A 17760-nucleotide genomic window follows, 5' to 3' on the forward strand; every position below is an offset into this window, starting at 1 on the left:
GAGCTTTGGACCAGAAGGCTGTGGGCACACCAACCATTGACTAAATGGTATGTTTTCTGAAAATCCCTTATTAGCACTTTGGCAACATGCCCCTGCTATTCTGAGAGCCAGATATCACCACCTTGAAATAATGTCAGCCATTTAGCTTTTCACAGCAATACCTCAGCCACAAGCAAAAACACCTTCAGATCAAATCAATATTATACTGGATTCACTCTTTTTCAGCTAGTTAAGATGCACTGGATTCTGATCTTTCATATTTCATAGCTGTAATGACATTACTAGCCAGTAATTAGCAAGTTTTATCAGCACTGCATGCTCTTACCCTGAAACAGTCCCCAAGAGCTCAATTTAGAGACATATATCTCATTTGTTTAACACAAATTTAGCCTCCTAAATTATTCCTTTTTTCCATAAAGAGCCAGCACTAGAGCCCTGAGGGACCATCTGTAATTACTATAGATGTATTTTTTTAACTATTTTTGTATGTATACATAGCCAAAAGTTAGACACTTTCTGTAGATTTGCATTCATTATATAATAAGATACAGTCCTGAATGTCTTAGAAACTGGTCATGAATGAAGATGGCAGAGAAGTAGACAAAAACAGAAAACTAGAAATAAAATCCATGGAAAGAACATAGCATGTAAAGAATGGCAAAGTGCTTTCCGTTAACAGAGGAAGGGCTTCAAAGTTCTCAACTCAAAGAATGCTCTTTCCCTACAAGTCAAATTAAAACCTCCAGGTATTTTTGATGATCTTAGGAAATTGTTTTGTATTCTTACACTTGCAGCTGAAATCCCCCAGAAGTCAAAGTACCCTGCCACCTCCAACACATCTCTCCTCTCCCCTCTCGTTTTCTCTGTGCTATTGGATGTAAATCACTCCTTGGGCCGGTGGAGATAATAATGCAGCTAACAAATAGGGTCACAGAGCCCAGTGGATTAAAAAATTATGTTTAAACTATTTCCTACCTACTTATAGTTGGCCTTTAGGCCCTTAAGGACTTTGAAGTGATGCCCGTTGTTCTAATGTACATATGCACAACTTTAGCTTAATAATGTGTCCCACAGATTAGATGAAATGTTTTATGGATTAAAAAACATATATTGGAAAAAGTATCCAAAACTAATATATCACATTTCAACCTGAGACTAACCACAGATAACAGACTCCCCAGAACACTAGCGTTTCTACATAGCCTGTTTCATTAATCTGGCAGAAAGCTCTGTCATTGATGCAGTCCCACACTGCAGAAACAACAGGAGACTAACCAGAACATCACAAGCAACTGTGCTCTCCAACTGGAAGGACTGGGGCTGTTTGGCACCTGGGCAGAGAAACAAAGCAGCTCACCAAGTCCTCTCACCCTTCATCCTCATCACAAATAACATGTTGGGTTCTCATCGTTTTAAGGAGAAGATGGGGGGTGTAACATTGGTGGTTGGACATGAAAGAGCAATTTAACATCTGAGGGCTCTACAAAGGATGGTTAGGTTGCCAGGAGACAACATGGGATGTTTGTTTGCATGCTGGTCATGGAAAAGAGCAGTCCTGCCTCAGGAGGTCTTTTCAGGTCCTTCAGTTGAGCACTGGGAAAGGGCTTGGAAGGTATCAGAGAACCCAGTGACTGGAGTTTGGGTTAACAGAAACAGCAGGGAAATCAGTGGGGAAAGGCTGGAGGTCAGGCAGTCACTGATGATGAGATTCGAGTCAGTTTCTGCAGTTAAAAAATTCCTGTGCTTGAAAAGAGAAAAAATAAAATAATTAATTCATAAGTTTTTAGCACTAATTAATAAACGAGGCCCTGACTCTTTTCCTGCAGTTCTCTCATGTGATCAGAAGTGGCTGGTAACTCGTATGATATGGACAGACTGGTGCACTCTATAAACCTTTTTCCTCTACTGTCTGAGGCCTTTTGATCAGAACATCATTAGAGATAAATTAAGGTTTTATTAATTTATGCCTTCGGTCTCATTCCCATACCATACTCTAAACAGATACAGTCCCCCTGCAATCACAGCATCATAATGCAATCACGTGATATGCAAATGTTGCATTATCCTACTGTGACTTAAAGACTAGGCCTTAAGATCAATAAAGCCATTGGAAGCCACTTTGCAAACTGCAATTGGAATGTTTTGCTCTTAGGTGGATGAAAATTCATCCTGAAATGCCATGGGTACCAGCATGTGGCTTTTCAATTTTATAAACATTTAATATTCTGTGATATAAAATGTTTGAAAGCAGAAAGGCCACGTGCTGGTACTTGTAGCATTTCTGGATGAATGGTGTCAGGCCCTTTCCTGGACGTAAGTGATGGGCACTGAGCGAAACGGCAGATTGCATTTGCCGCCGTCCCTGTATTCATGCCCACCAGAGCTCAGGAAACTGCCAGGTGAGTCCTTGAAGGAACGGTGTCTCCAAGAGCTCCCACAAGAGCACTGCACCTCTGCCCCACTGGTGATTCAAGCCCAGACTAAGTCTGAGCCTCTTAAGTTGGATGCAAGCAAAACCCAGTCAAGTCAAATAGCTCCTGACTGTCTTCTGGTCTCCTCCACTGAAACTGGATCACAGAATCACAGAATCACAGAATGTTAGGGATTGGAAGGGACCTCGAAAGATCATCCAGTCTAATCCCACTGCCGGAGCAGGAACACCTAGATGAGGTTACACAGGAAGGTGTCCAGGCAGGTCTTGAATGCCTTCAGAGTTGGAGACTCCACAGATCAATCTCAAAACCCATTATTGTGTTTAATTGTTTAATTTTTCTGTCAGTGCAAGGCATCAGTCCTGAATTTAATTACACAGGTTACAACGTAAGCAAGGAAATCTCTTGCCTACTAAATTTGACACTGCTCAGCTAATAAATATGTATGTTCCTGGCATAAACAATAATACCTTAAAATATACTACAAATGAGTGTAACAAAAGAAATGGCAATATCATTGCTCAGAATAACCATCTTGAGAAATATTTAGATCTTGAATGTGTGGCTAAGCAACACCAAACTCTCTGTGAACTTAAATATTCATTTGGAAGTATCAGCAGCAGACCACTGCCTCGAGGCTTAGCACTCAGCTGAAATGACTGCAATACTTGTCATGCACTTTAGCAAGATTTTAAAGTATTTGAAGTCTACAAGCTATGAACCACTCAGAGGAGGGAAAAAAAAGTGCTGCATGCTCTAAAATCTATTTTAATGCCAAATTAATTCCTTCAACTCAAATTCCAGGTAAATGGCATCTCGACCCTGCTGTAAAGAAGAAAAATAGGTTGCATATTCTGCTGTATGTTCTCTTTTCTCCTGTACAGTGAAGTGTTAGAAGGCATAATCAGATAAATCCTAATGGCAAATCATTAGTGTCAACCACTATCATTCCATCTCTTTCAAGGGACGATGACACTTCAGAATCTGGCCATATTCTACTGATTTTTTGACAAATTTGGATGTTGGTATTAAAAGGTTGATCAGACATCAAGTGCCTTGCACTGAAGACATAACTGCAGGGTTTGAAGTGAAAACACCAATGAGTTAGTAATATGAAAAATTTATGGGACATAAAAACAGTTGCTCCAACTCATATAATGTCATAAATAGGAGATAATCAAACAGGAAGAAAGTTGGAACAGTATGAAAGGAAAAGGTCACCATGGTCATCAAACCTTCTCATGAGAGAGCCTACCCTTCTGTGAGGAGCCACACTTTGCATTTAGTTAGATCAGTACCTTTAAGCTTTGTTAGATCATTGATTCCAAATGTTATTGTGTGTGTGGTCTAAAGAGTAGATACAACAAAAGAGAGCTACAAAGCAAGTCTCATAAAACAAACACACCTACCACCTAATGTAACGTATATGTGTATGTATATGTACAGGAGAAAGCTGATGCTAAGCAGCACAATAAGCAGGTTATTCACTTCCCTGACCGTGTAACTTTCTTCTCATCTGAGCTTGCTTTCCCTGCCTTCCTTTACAACATATTCAAGATTTTTTAACCAATGCAGCATCCAGACGTCTTTTTATTACTCCTGACTGAATAAAACACACCAATCACTTTGTATTACCCAAAATGTGATGCACTGTTTTGAAACTGAAGTACAGCTATGGGAAAAGTTTTCCACAGACACACACAGCAAGTTTTCCACACACACACACACACACAAATCTTTGGCTGAGGAAGTTTTCCACACACACACACACACAAAAACAAAAAAACAAAAAAACAAAAACAAAAAAAAACCAAAAAAAAACCCGAAAAAACACAAACAAACAAACAAACAAACAAAAAAAGAAAAAAACAACAAAAAAAAAAGTTTTCCACACACACACACAAATCTTTGGCTGAGGAAGTTTCGACACAGTGGGAACAATTTCAAACTGCCAGCATCCCGGGAAGAAACTCCTAACACTTACCAAGCTCTTTCCCCCGCTAAACTCTACCCAGGTTACTGCATAAGAAACCTGGAAGGGTGTTTCCAAAAGGCGGACCCAGTTTGAAGTCACTGCATCTCTGCAACCACGAACTATCAACTATCCTCTCTATGTCGTCCATACAGCAGGTGAAGGGTATACTGTGCATTTATAAAAAGCTTACTAAAACCTGATAAATCATTAAACCACTTGTAATTTTTTGTGTAGTTGTAACATATTTGGCCCATCTTTTTGAAACGCTCTCTAACTTCCAGCGACCTCCTTCCCCCCAAAAAAACAGCCCCCTCCCCACATCGCACCGCTGGAGCAAACAGCGCTCTGCCTCTGAACAAGCCCCCTCCGCTTCCTCGCTGGGCGGGGGGAAAGATGGCCGAGGCTGGGCTCTTCCCCTCCACACCCCGGGGCACCCCCTGTCCTTCCCCTTCCCCTCGGGGCTGTGCCGCCCGCCGCCGCTTGGGCGAGCCCCGCGCCGGGGAAGCGGCGGGGGCGGCCGGGTGCCGGCGGCGGCTGCGGGGGGCCCCGGCGGTCCCGCCTCCCCTCGCTGACACTCACGGGCGCCGGGGCTGCGGGTGGGTGCCGGGGGCTCCGCGGGGCCGCCCGTTTCATTCTCCTCCTCTTCCTCCGCCTCCTCCTCCTCCTCCCCACGGGGCCTCAGCACCGCGGACAGCGGCGGCGGGGCCCGGACAGCGGCGGCGGGGGGCGGCTCGGTGCCCACCCGCACCAGGGCGCGCCGCGGCCGGCCCAGGGCCGAGCTCACGGAGCCCATGGCCGCCCCGCGCCGCCCGCTGCCCCCCGCCGGTCCCGCCTCTGCGCGGGCAGCAGCCCCCGGCACGGCCCGAGCGCCGCTCCCCTGGCCCCACCTCCCCGCACGGAAGAAAAGCTCCCGCTCCGGGCGTGGCCGAGCCCCGCCCCGCCTCACCGGGACGTTGTGTTTCTTCCCCCGCCCCACGCAAAGAGTGTGGGGAGACAGGAGGGGAAGGACCCACCCCGAGCACCCCCAGACCGGCGCGCCCTCCTCCACCCTCCCCAGAGAGCCCCGTCCAACCCACAGGTGTCGGCTGCGGTGTGTGAGCGCCATTGGCACCAGCGAGTTCACGGCACCGTTTCAAAAGACACATTCATGCTGCTCTTCATCCTCTTCATAATGGAGCGGGAGTAAATCCAACACTTTTTGCCCTTTTTTAATGTCCTTATTTGTCGTTCAGCATTGTCTCCTGGGACCAGTCAGAGGGTTCTCTGCTCGCAGACGGAGAGGCAGCACGGTGGTATCCAGTGGACTCAGCACTGTGCGCTCTGCTCTAGCCGACCCTGCCTTTCGCAGGGGGCTTGGGCTGAATGATCTCCAGAGACACCTTCCAACCTCAACTGCTCTGTGCTATTAGACATTACAATATCATGTACCATGCTATATTGATAGCTTGTAACTGCAGAGTTTAGTACTATAGGTAGAGTCCCCAACTATAACAGCATCACTTGCAGAGGTCTTGTACAATCCAGATGCAGCTCTGAGCTGCTGGAGACTTCTATAGTGGAGTTTAATCTCGTATCCGTAAAACAGATATCGTAAAACTTTACCAGGGCACTTCAGTACCATCCTAACTGTGATAGATATTTCCTTAGATGTTTAAAACAACAGTAGAACATAGATACGCTTCCCTGAGCATATTGTCCCTGTTTCTGCACCTAACGGCTCAGCAGTACTGACTAGCAACACAAAAGTAACCGGCTGCATCCCTACCAAGAACAGAAGTCAGGTAATTGCAGCCTGTAGTCCCAGGCTTGTCTGGAAAGAATGTGCCCCTTTCCCAAGCAGTTCTGTGCCTCAGAGCTGACTGCCGCCAGCTGCTCTGCTCTCCTGTTACAGCGAGATCCCAAAGCAACTCGACACTGACGCAATAAACTGCAAATGGGAATTTCTTTGCTAGGGCGGTCTGCCTCTTCTGGATGAAAACAGTGCCACTACTGCATCGGAAAGCAAGAAAACAACGGCACACGCAGCCTGTTCTTTTTAACCCTCTGCAACCGTTCCACTAACTTTTTTTTTTTTGTCTCAGTGTCTCTACCTGTATTTTCTTCTTGATTCTACTTGCAGAGAAGACAGTTTCAGCACAAAGCAGCATTTCAGGGAGAGAACATGTCTTGCTCTCTGGGGATGTTGCTTGATCAGGAAGAACTTTCGATAACCACAAGAAGGAAATGGAAATAAAATGTATCAGCTTTTCCTTTAGAACAGCCCTACCTCCCATTTTCCTAAGTTTTGGTGTGTGGTAAAGGACAATTTGTTTCATGTAAACAATAGTTTTTAAAAATATAATACTTTCAAATTGAATGAGTAAAAGTATTAATGACATGCGGCATTGTAGAGTTACGCAATACAGGCACAAAATCTTAAGAAATACAAGAATCTAACTTGCAGCCCAACACGAAACTAAATTGCACACATGCATTGTCATTCCATCTTTAATGGTATGATCCTATGCATGCTTTTTTTTTTTTCCTCATAGCATTACCAGCCAGATCTAAATACAGCATTTCCACACAGTCTCTTCAGACAGCTACAGACACCTACTACACAGGCCCTGCACACCCAGCCTAAAGAAAAACGTACCTGGGCAGCCTGTTCCAGTGCTCTGTCACCCTCACTGAGAAGAAGTTTCTTCTCATATTCAAGTGGAACCTCGTGTGTCCCAGGTTGTACCCGTTGCCCTTGTCTTATCATTGGTTGTCACTGAGAAGAGCCTGGCTCCATCCTCGTGACACTCACCCTTTATATATCTGTAAACATTTATGAGGTCGCCCCTCAGTCTCCTCTTCTCCAAACTAAAGAGACCCAGCTCCCTCAGCCTTTCCTCATAAGGGAGATGCTCCACTCCCTTAACCATCTTTGTTGCCCTGCGCTGGACTCTCTCCAGCAGTTCCCTGTTGTATGGGGATATAGCGGAAGATTTGGCGAGGAGGTTAGTTAAATGTAAATGTGCTCAAGTGATTTGCACCTGTCTGTAGAAAAAGCACATACATCACACTAATTCTTTTACTGACCTTGCGTGCTGGATGGGTAGAACCTCTGTGTTAGATAACATAGGCCTGTGAGAAGCTCTAGGCACCTTATCACTATGTCTGAGATTCCTGCTTTGTTGTGAGAAAGAGCGGGAGGCTGCGCCTGCCTGAAGCCTTGGAATACAGGGGAGCTCAGCAGGCCCAGCGATCTTCCAGCAGGGCTGAACTGACCAGCGCCTGTGTCCCCGCCTGTGTCACCTCTGCCTGGGAGCTCAGGTGTGGCTTCGGAGATCCCTCAGTAGAGAGGTTACTAAAATAAAACTTGCTCTTTACAATGCATTCATGGCCTCTGGTTCATCTTGCAACGTGCCTGCGTATGTGTACACACCTGTACTTCTTGAACTGAGGAGCCCAGAACTGGACACAGTATTCCAGGTGCGGTCTCAACAGGGCAGAGTAGAGGGGAAGGAGAACCTCTATCGACCTGCTAACCACCCCCCTTCTAATGCACCCCAGGATGCCATTGGCTTTCCTGGTGACAAGGTTCAGCCGCCAGGGCTGTTCCCTGCCTGAGAGCACAAACATTTGCCTGCCGAGGAGAAGTGCCAACTGCAACGGGATGCCCTTTCCCTCCACCAGATGGCAAGACTGCAGCAAAACCCAGTAACTTTTCAGTTCTTGTGAAGGAGGACAGGGAGAGATCAGCCAATAGGGCAAAGCACTGACTATGCAAATGCTATTTGATTTTTGGAAGATAAGCAGGGCTGCTGCGGGCGGGGCTTCACACGTGGGGCTCTGTCACCCGAGTGTCACAATGCCAGCACGCAGCAACACAGAGCTCACAATGCCTTGGGCAGGATCAAAAGGAGCAGCCGGGTCCCGTGTCCACTGGCAGAGCTGGCCCGGGGGCAGCCCCAACACATCCCGGAGGAAGCATTTGAGGAGCTGGTGGCATCACAGGGCAGGGGCTGAGGGAGGAAGAGCTTGCGTGAGGCTGCTGGAGGTTCTCCACTGCAAGGCAATCTGCTGCCAGGGCCACCTTCCAAACTCATCTGATGCATGGAAATCCTTTTCAGCTGGATAGCAGTGGAGAGACCAAGAAAATTTCTTCTGGAGGAGCACTGCAGAGCTCACCATCTTCATCCCCTGTGGAGCCAGGCTCAGGAGCTGTAAGAAATAGGATGTAGAGGGGTTGCAAGGGGTTGCAGTGCTTTGGAACACCCACTGGTGTCCCACCAGGCACAGGAAGCATTCTTGCCCCCAAGGTCCATAAGATCAGAGGCATTTGGGCACTCTCCCAAGTCCAGGAGATGGCTCCAGCTCAAGGGAGGATAGCATAGGACAGGACAGGACAGGGCTTGGGCAGGTCCTGGGAGGCATGAGCAGCCTGTGGGCCAAGGAGCCAGGTCTGGCTCACATGCTCAGGGAACAGCCGATCGCCAGCATAGGGGTCAGGAAGGAATTTTTTCCCCCGGGGCAGATTGGCACTGGTCCCCGGGGGTTTTTTGCCTTCCTCTGCAGCATTGAGCATGACCACTTTGCAGAGCTCCTCTGGGCCCTTTTGGCTCGGATCCTGCCTGCTGCTCAAGCACCAGGAAGATGGCCTCTCGTGCCCTGCAGCTGGGGGGAGGAAGGCTTTTTTTTTCCCCCAGGTGGGACGGCAAGCGTCTCCGGGGGTTTTTTGCCTTCCTCTGCAGCGCTGAGCACGGCCCCTTGCCACGGCTTCTTTGGGCCATTTGGGCTGGGTGCCTGCTGCTCCACGAGCTGGCCCTAAACTTAGCTAGAACAGCCTGCCCAAACCAGCATAGAACAGCTCACCTAAACCAACCTTAAACGTCTGCAAACAATCAACCAACCTTCAAGAGCCTAAACCAATCTAGCTTCAAAATCTTCACACAACCAGCCATCAACAACCTAAAAAGAACCTTCAATGATCTACAACATACTACCTGAACCAACCTTGATCAACCTCAAGCAACCAACCGAAACCAAAAAACAAACAACTTTCAATGACCTCCAAGAACCCAGCTTCAACAATATGAAGCCTCTGAGAAACAGACAACCTACAAACACACAAACAGCCTCAGACAGCACAAAACAACTGAAAACAACAAACCCCAAACAACCCAAACAACCTAAGTCAAATGACCAAAAGAACCTCAACCACCAAGTGATCATTACCAAATCTACCAAGAAATCCAAACTAGACCACCTATTCAACCTAAACCACCAGAAAACACCTCAACAACCTCCAACAGCCTGACGTCATCAAATCACCTAACCCAACCTACCTAAAAAAAACTAAACCAACCTCAACCAAACAACCTGAACCAACCTCAACACAAACCCTTCAAGCAACCTCAACGATGGAAACCAAACCTACCTAGACCAACCTACCTAAAAACACAGACATCCACCAACCCACCTAAACTGCCTACTGAAAACAAACAGAAATAAATCAAACCAACCTCAAATAACCTGCCTAAACCACCCAACCTCATATCATCAAAATGACCTCAATCAAACCACCTACACCAACCTCAAACAAACCACTGAAAACGACCTCAACAAAATCAACTTCACATACCACACCTAAAATAGCCAAAGGAAGACAACTTCAACGAAAAATCACCTACATCAAGCTACCTAAACCCACCAACCTTAAACAACCAGCCTCCCACAACCACCCTCAAAGAAGAACCTGCCTCAAACCACCTCAACAACCTCAACCAAGCTACCAAAACCAAAACCCTCCCTCCACCAAAACAGCCCCTGCTTGGAAGGGCTCCAGCGCGGCTGCAACATCCGCAGCTGCCACTCGGCACCTCTCCCTGCGGGCAACACAAGCGCCTGGCAGGGACCAAAGCGCTCCTCGTGCATCCCTGCCCAAGAAGCACGGCAGCAAAACAAGCTGCGGAAGGCAAAAAGTCTGCTCGTCATCGCTACGTGTCACGTAGCTCTGGAAGACATCCCATGGTGCCACACCTGTCATCATCATCTTCTTCTTCTTTGTCTTTTGGGCATGGTCAGTCCCGCGCCTCATTCTCAAGGTTCTCCCTCTTAGGAAGCAGGGAAAGTTTGGCCTCTATTCCTGCTGCTGCTCTCTGCAGCTCTGGGACTTGCCTTTGCCAGCCTGCAAGGGCTGTTTGTTCAAGCTGAACTGAAGAATGCATCAACCTGCTCCTGGCTACACATGGGCTTGTGTTAAGGATTGTGAGCACTGCCTCTGAAACAGAATCAGAAATGGAAATAATATGACATGAAATAACATGACATGAAATAACAGAAAATAAAGTAAATTAATAAATTAACAACAAAACAAAATATAAAATAAAAATAAAATAACTAATAATAAAAAATAAAAATAAAATAATAAAAATAAAATAATAAAATAAAATAAAATAAAATAAAATAAAATAAAATAAAATAAATAAAATAAATAAAATAAATAGAAATAGAAACACTTGTATCCATTGTGTTTTGTGTCCTTGAATGCAGTTTTTAGGGAAGAGAGTGGGAAGGGAAGGGAAGGGAAGGGAAGGGAAGGGAAGGGAAGGGAAGGGAAGGGAAGGGAAGGGAAGGGAAGGGAAGGGAAGGGAAGGGAAGGGAGAGAGAGAGGGAGAAGGAGAGAAGATATATCCTACTAAGGACATGAATCCTACTTATTCCTGGTTTTCTAATCCTAACTTTTAACATATGTATCGAGGAAGAGGGGCAGAGATGGAACAGAGCTTGGCTGACATTCAGGCTGAGCAATACAAGAATTTCATCCCATTAGCGTCACGCTAATTATTTAAGAAGGGAGGGGATCTCTCACTCTCTCGGGCGCTTTCTCTTGTGTGCATAGTTTTTTTTCTTCGCTCTATTTTGTCAGAGCCGGGGGAGTTTTGGTGTGGGATGTTTTGTTGGGCCCTTTGCCGTTTTGCAGAGGCCTCTGGGCTTTTCTGCCTTTTTCCTTTTTTATCTCTTTGGGATCAACTGTGGGGACCAGGTGCCCCTTCCTGGGACCGGCTACTCGGTGTGGACAGAGTTTCTGAGAATTGGCTTGAGTACCTTTTAGTTCTATTTATATATGTATTTACTAGTAGTATATTAGTATTTTGTTATTTTATTACACTGTGTTTATCTATCCAAGTTTCTTCCTTCTCTTTTCATTCTCTATTGGGGAGTGGGCGGGAGGATGGAGTGAATGAGTGGCTCTTGTGTTTGTATTGCTAGCTCGAGTTAAACCACGACAAAATGGTAAAACCATTTTAACTCAATATTGTTTTAGATCTGGGTAGTTTAAGGAGTCCTTTTCCATGCACGCAGGCCACACTTCAAGGCACTCTTCCCCTCTCTAGACAACCATTTCTCACTTCCCTCATGTCCAGACACCTTCACTGTGATGGCAGCAGCACTCACTTATTACTTTCTCAGCAGAAGTAACTTTCAAACATGTAAAATAACCTGAGGCAGTTCTGGGGTGTTTAAAAAAATATAAGTCTTTAACCACTTTTGCAAACAAACAGGATAAGATAACTAACAGGATTTTTCAAAAGGCATCTTCTGATACTTCAGTCTGATTCCTAGATTCTACAACAGGACATTGCAAACTGTTATTTTTATATTCTGCTTATTTGTTGTCTGGCAACATCTCATCCATATGTGTGCTATTACTGTATTTCACAGAGTTGTATTGATTTCAGGAGCAATGGTGATCTCAAATGTTAAGAATAAACTGTCATTTCCTCTAACACAAATAGCTGTGAGCTATTGTCTAGATGCATATTATACTAACGAGATCAGAGACTCGTAATCCCTAAGAACACAGTGGCATAGGCTGAATAAGAAATCTTGGCTAATGAAGTGAACTGTCTGTGTTGCAGCTCTTAGACCTGAGATATTACTTTACACATTTAGCAACATGGGCCTCAAATGACACAAAACAACTCTGTGTTATGCACATGTAATTTAAGATGATGAATGCACAAATCAATACACACAGAGTAGACAATTTAAATGCTTGGAAGGTTTTGCAGAACTAAGAGAAGAGAGATAAATAACCAAAGAGGAGTAAAGATATATTGCAAAGATATGTTTGCCACTGGATGTTTTCCAACTGCTTTCTTATAGATGTTCATGTACAAAATACAGCTTTTGTGCTTTTGTCTTCCTGAGCTTTCCATTCTTTGTGAGCTGCGAAATATCTGTGAAAAAAATGAAACACCATCCTAATGTTACGCTATGATATCAAAAGAAACTGCCACAATGTAACATTCAGATTAAACGGCACTTGAAGTATTAGTGGATGTCTTCCGTTTGAAGAAATACTTCAAGATGGTATCTCTCTTCCGCAAGTTCAGAATTTCAGCACTAATTTCTCAGAATATTCACCACATTCAGCACTGAGTCATTGACAGTCTGTAGACACAAGCTAGAACAATTCACTACTTAAGTATGTGAATATTAGCTATACACGTGCATTGAACAATGTGTATCCAGAACAAATAGACCACAGAAATTCAGCTACTTCTTTACACTTGCACAGCCATCATGTAATTTTGGTTCATCCCTAATCATTACCATAATAAACAGCCATCACACAAAGTTTGATTTAGCAATTGCTTGACACAAACCTCCTTCATGGCCTGCTGGAGTGCAGATTAAATGACGGTTCCTCTTGCCTTAAAACTCACATTTCCATTTCTAGACTGCCTTGTTACTTGATTTTTTTATATAAGCTTGATGGGGGATAAGGTGGGGAAATCAGGAGTGCAAGAGAGGTTTAATTAAACCAACAAACCCATCCACTTTGTCACTAGGGACTATTGCCATAGTTAAGTGCTTTTTATAGGCAGCAACCTAGGAAACACATACCAATTATTTGAACTAAAGTGGATATACTCTGCCTGAGCGCTCATGACACCATCCCATCCTCTGGGAGACTCCAGCATGTCAGAAATATAAAGAGAAAGATGGGGAAAAGAAACATCACAAAAATCAGTTGCAAGTAAAGTGCTGTTTCCCGTTTGTTAAGGAGGATCATGGATTAAGCTAAAACAGCTCTTCCCCAAGAGCTTCACATCCACAGCTCTGACCAAGGTTCCTGACCAGACAGTTCTTGCCCCTGATCCCACTCTTGGTGCAGAGGACAACCAGAGTTTGGCAGAGAACAGCAGCTTACTTTCAGCTAAATGTTTAACGTGAGACAACAAACATTGTTACGGGTAACTGAGAAATGTCATTTTTGTAAAATTAGTAAAATTTCACATCATTTTGGTCTGCAGAGAAAACTCACTGAATTTGTTTGCTTTTCTATAGATTAGCACAGGTCCTGCAGCCAGCATACATGGCTGAGAAGTTTACATTTAATGCAGCTGTTGTCCATAGAAGTATTTCCCTTTTAATCTCAAAGGGAAGCAACTTTTCCCCAAGGTACAATTAAACCTTCGCAAGAGGAAACTATTAGCTTTAAATTTGGTGTAAATTTCAACAATTTAGAAGACTTAGCAGCATCGATGACTTGGAGCATGAAACTGAAGGATTTCACTTTTAAAGCTGCCTCTGTTGTCTGCATGAGATGCTAATTTAACCTTGGAGCAAGAAATATATGGTCTTTCAGTACACACCTTAGAAAAAGCCTGTTGACTTAACGGGACACATGCCTTTCCTTCTTATGTAATCCAAAACCTCAAGAACAAGCACAGTGAATTTTTATGTGAAAACTTGACTTCAGTTTAATATTAATTCCTCTGTGTTCAATAAAAGATGCTTTCTTGCCTACGTGTTTCATTTAGCCACATCTTACTGAAAACTGACATCTTCACTTGTGACGAAAACAGGTGATTCGGCAGTATCGTGGATTTCTGTTACAAATACTCCCTGGCAAAATTCTCATGTCACGATTTTGGGGTTCAATTATAATGCTATGCTAGACGTCATTTTCTTCTTGTGCTGCTAGAAAACATTCACTTCGACTTACTAAACATCCTGCATTATGGTATACACACAGCTTACTATTCATAATAACTTTGAAACTCAACGTAAGATAAAAATAATTACTTACAATATGGCAAAACCAGTTGGTTACAGCTAAGCTGGATGTGGAAGTACTGTACATTCTGGCTTCACTCCAATGGAGTGTGGAAACTGTAGTTCAATTTTTATTATTATCAGGTCTGTGCACTACTCGGATCACCTAAAAGTTGAAATTTCCTGTTGACAAGGTTTAAGCAAATTTCTTTTGATTGAGCCAGAATTTACAATCTGATATTTATGACAGTTCTTATGCTTTGTGGGGGAGGAAACAGTACATGATCCATCAGAGAGTTTGCCAGGAGAAATTGCTCACTCAAAATTTATTCACAAAAAATGTTAGAAGAGCAACTTCACAAGATTTCACTGCTTTGCACCATGTAGTTACAGCATTTCTAAATGAGTGTTGAGTGTACTGAAACCAGATTTGCTGCTTCACAAAAACATGGTCCCGCTTGAGTTCAGTAGGGTTTCTTCTGCTCTTAAACCTGAATCAGGCACTTAAAAGCTTCAGTACACTTGTAAATTCAAACCTCTGACAATTTACTTATGCCTATCATTTCTGATACCCAGGATACGTGAAAATAAAACTTTCACCTCGACAGTTGTCGTTGAGAATGATACGAGTTAATCTAGACCACACAAATGGAAAAATACCATGTTAGCCAAGAAGCCTTTCTTAAGAGGTTGAAATAAACTTCTCAGGATCTTTTAAGCTTCCAAGTGTGAAATAATTAGTATAGCTTACAGATGTGGAAGAGAAATATTTTGTTATCATAACCAAAGTATCCTTTTCTCTGCGAACTTGAAGACAATCTATAATATCGCATAGGCACTTAAAAATGGTTCTGTCGCTATTCTATTCTCATCCAACATTTCATTTTAGATATTTCAAGAAACTTGGTCATTGTCTATCCCATGAAACAAGAAATAGATTATTATAGAAAATCTCCCAACATAAAAAGTTAATGCATTAGACTAGCTGTGATACAAAAATTATTTGAGATACATATATGTTTGGCTTCTGATGAATTATCTAGTTGTTTGCAGTTGCTAGGATTTCTCTCAGTAGTAAAACACTGGCAATATGCTTGAACACAAGAAACTATTCATGCAGCACATTCATCCTTTATGTAGTTAAATGAAGTTTTTAAATCACAAAAAGATTTGGCTGTTACATAGTATGCTTAAACTATACAATAATGAGAAGACCATGTCTCTCATGCTTTGTTCTGCCTCAGAATCATCTCAGCTTGCAAAGCAGATCAGTTTTCTAGAACACAGATAACAAGAGTTCACACAGACTTTTCATTTAGAAGGCCGCAAAAAGAATAACAGAGATGACATAGCTTTTGTTTCAAAATTGTGCTTACAGACAGCTATTTTACCTCACTTCAAAGTGCTATGAAAATAAAAAATTACTTTCTATAAAACTATGATGTTCTTTTTGTTTAAAACAATCTTATAGTTTAATCCTTCAAGTATTGTTTTTTTCACGTTTTAATTTTTTCTGATGAGAATCAACACAGGAAAATTCTAAATTGTTTAAGCAAATCAAGTATTTGCTACAGTTGCACTTGATCAACATCCCGTTCTTAGCAACAAGTGAACAAGTGAACAAGTGCAACCAAGTTTCTTCCAAGAGCCATACAGAAGGAGAAAGTACAGATTCTGCTCTGTATGATAGCAAGTAGGTGAAGGTGCTGCTACTGATTTGAAAACTACATGGGCTCTGCTGTGTCAGTTTTGATCCGGGGGAAGAAAAACAGCCCTTATTGTTTCAATATTTAGGTCCATCTTTTCTCACTTGCAAAGTAGATCCATTGCTTGGAGAGACTGACGTGAATTACCTGGAACAAACACTATTTTAGCATAGGATCTGTTTGTTTCCTGGCCAAAGAGTCACTATGTCTTGGTTAATAACACTACACGATTTCATCAACATATTTCTGTCTCAAGGGGTCCGGTCCTATTTTATTTTCCAGTAAGACATTCCTTCCTAATTCCTATTTCTGACTTAGAGATGAGCAGCATATCATTTCTTCAGTGTCTACTTATCACTCGAGGAAGTCATCAAATCTCTTTTCCGTAGCTACAAGGAGTTTTCAAAGATGTGACAGTTCCCTCCAGGCATCGACTGACCTTAAAGAAGGAACAAAATACAAAAGGATCAATAGATGTGAAAAAGACCTTTGGCATTAGGGAACTGAGATGAACTGGTACAACTTTCTTCCTTAGTGATTTGAAAAGAATGCTGTTTGACTGCTGCTCAGACTGATAATCCACAAAATATTTGCTACACTTTGTAGCCAAAGGCATTGCCATCAGCAGCTTCAGAACACACCCTGAAACAAAAATCAGATACTACAGCTCGAACTCTGAGGAAACAGCATCAATGCCTAATGACAGCTGTAACATGGAAGGTACGGTAAGCAACAGTTGTATAAGTTCATTAATAATTTATCATGGCTCTGTTTTGAATACTGACATTTTCCATTACTTTCATTATAGCTGTTATTACGAGATCATTACATCACCTATCAGACAACTGTAACTTTCTTAACATTGAAATGAAAGCTTCTGGACAATACACAAAGTTACACAAGCGAGGGAAGTACACAGTGATTTCACAGGCAAGTTGGAACTGGGCTCCTGACTTGCATTTCTGACTTTGAAAACCTCTCTCCAAATCATTTGCCATCTTTCATTAAGATCCAGCAGCAGCTCTCTCCTGTGCCTGCTGCTTTCCTTTAGTCATCCAAAGCCCACAGAGCTGCACCGCAAGCTTGAAGAACAGTAGGCCAGCCTCATGTCCTGTTTCTGTCACCTAGTTTTTATGTACCATTTCTCACTAATTAAAACACCCAGTGACTCCTCATCACACATGACACTTCAGTAGGTACAGCCACGCATTATTTTTGCAGCATTGTATTTGCACAGATCAGCTGTTGAACCCTGCAGATGATGTCTTGACTTTTGAGAAGGGTGTAGTACAACCTCTGGGATTCTACAGAAAGTCCAAAGGGGAACAAAAGTCCGACTTCAAAGTGCAAATCGAAAACCAGCTGCTTAACCTGTAAAGGGCAATAGTGAAGAGAAACAAGTGTGTTTAAACATGTAAAAGGTAGCTATGAAGAAAAACTTTTGTGTACATCCACTGCACACAGGACACAGAATTATGAGGCTTAAGTTAAACACCTGAAAAACTTAGGGTATGCAGCAACCTTTGCAACAGGAGTAACATTAAAGGAATTTTTAAAGAATAAATTAGACAAGCATTTGTAAGGAATGACACGGAAAACTGATCATCCT

The 17760-nt window shown here is 43.2% G+C and overlaps 1 long non-coding RNA gene across 1 annotated transcript in view; it reads left to right on the forward strand.

The window, feature by feature from the left end:
- The window catches only part of LOC139827218 (uncharacterized), a 376663-nt gene that overhangs the window by 91874 nt on the left and 267029 nt on the right, over window positions 1–17760 (forward strand). The window lies entirely within an intron of this gene.

This window comes from Patagioenas fasciata, chromosome 2 (assembly GCF_037038585.1).
Source record: "Patagioenas fasciata isolate bPatFas1 chromosome 2, bPatFas1.hap1, whole genome shotgun sequence".
Lineage (NCBI taxonomy): Eukaryota > Metazoa > Chordata > Aves > Columbiformes > Columbidae > Patagioenas > Patagioenas fasciata.